Source organism: Arachis stenosperma, chromosome 2, assembly GCF_014773155.1.
Source record: "Arachis stenosperma cultivar V10309 chromosome 2, arast.V10309.gnm1.PFL2, whole genome shotgun sequence".
Lineage (NCBI taxonomy): Eukaryota > Viridiplantae > Streptophyta > Magnoliopsida > Fabales > Fabaceae > Arachis > Arachis stenosperma.
Genome location: NC_080378.1, coordinates 2687925 through 2690009, shown reverse-complemented (window position 1 = coordinate 2690009; position 2085 = coordinate 2687925).

Sequence of the window (2085 nt, the reverse complement as noted above, 5' to 3'; positions counted from 1 at the left end):
GCCCAATATTCTTTGCTGAATGCCTTTTATTCCATTTGGGCTATTAACATTTGGCCTGCAACAATAAACAATTAGTTAATAAGTAGATATAATTAATCAACACTAATTATTTATTTTGTTCAAAAATAATGTTTGTCATCATTAATTAATTTAGTTGATTTCTTAACTCAACAGAGGTCTTCAGAAATCTTGAATAAAAAATCACAAGTGCTCTGATTTACCAATGCATACAATCCCAGGTATACATTCTATGTAACTAATAGTTAATTTTGTTTATTATTTTTTGCACTTACATTACAAGGAATTTTTAAATCCAAAATAAGTTGTATAGTACAAACTATTATGATGCCAATGTATAGAACATATTAGCCTATTGATTCAGGAACTTTTGTCACAGGTAGTCACCATGTCAAATTAAAAGTCTAAAAACATACCTGAAACAACACGCTGTATGTGCAACCATAGAAATAATAATGCATTGTCCATCTCAGCACATTTATTTGATACATAAACTATTGAGATTGCAGGCACACACTGCATCTGGAAAAATAAAAGTTAGAAAACATATGAATGTCTAATTAATGAATAGAATTCAACAAATAAGCATACATTTACAAATAGTTTGATTAACAGGATTCTTTACTTCTGTTCTCCTACAGGATTCTGATGTGTACGAAAGTGGATAGTTATTGACCTAAACACCAACTTTTTTCTTGATGTTTCAACTGTAGTCCTTGGTAAGAACTGGAGAATAAGAACAAGAAATTCACTGCGGTTTATAGGTAAGTAGCATATTTTTGCCACAAGAAAAATATGCTAGCCAGATCAGTCAAAACAGATCAACAAGTTAACTCAAAGGGGTTTTTTTCAGTGTATCTTTTTTCAACATATCTTAATTAATGGGATGTAGACACATTATCATGTTAGATTTTGATTTATTTAATTATTCTACTAAACACAAGCCTAAATTTTAAATATTGGTTATACAGAAATTTATCCAGATTACAGATCAATCTTCCAGTTATAATTACAACATACAATTTACATAATAACATTAAATTAAAAATAAAACTTTAAATATCAAATAAGAAGTGCAGAACACATCTTCCAGAAAAATTCTGTTACGCTTCAAATTAGCTTTCTAGCCAAAAGATGTGGAGGAAAAAACTGATTTCTACTACACTCTTCTGGATCCATACTCTCTCCTGAGTGCAAAAGATCGAATTTCATATCAAGTGTAACTTCAGAAGTCAACAATATATACACCATCAACTATATCAGCTTGCAAATAATTGCTCTGCTTACAGGGGCAATCATTCTTATAAGTACCAGATCTATTTTTCAAAAAGAGGGTGTTTAATGGAATAGAGAGGAGGAGTGGGTGATAATAAATTCTCATTAATGTGGATTGGTAGTAATAATTGCTAAATGCCAAAAAAGAATAGATGGAGAATATGTCATGTGTCTTGTGTGTGTCTTGGGGAGTTGGAGAGAGAAAAAATTTTGGCGGTGAGAAATTTATTAATTACTTGCAACTATTCAAATTCAAAATATATCTTCAAAAGTGACATATTTACCCCAAATTTAAACTACGAGTATTCTGCTTGCAAATATAAAGTTAAACCCAACACTTTGGTAATGTAATGCTATTTACTGTTCTTTCCCTATGGATAAATAAAAACATGTTCCACATATTATAATTGAATAAAGCATTGCAGTGATTTAGTTAATGGGATTATGGGAATGCATCATCGGCGCTATTATTATTATTATTATTATTATTATTATTATTATTATTATTATTAAAAAAAATTTCACTTTTTTTAAGATATTTTTTAATAATTTTTTAATTATTAAATTATGATTTTATCAAAATTTTTATTAACAATTTTTTTAACTTTACTACTAATTTTTTGATACTCAATATATATTATTTTAACATTAAATTTAAAAATTTTATCACTGTTAATATGTATAATAATTAATATTAATAAATAATTTGATTAATAAATTTATTAAAAATTATTAATAACTTTATCAAAATTTAAAACTAAATCGAGATGGATAAATTCAAAATTTAAAAAA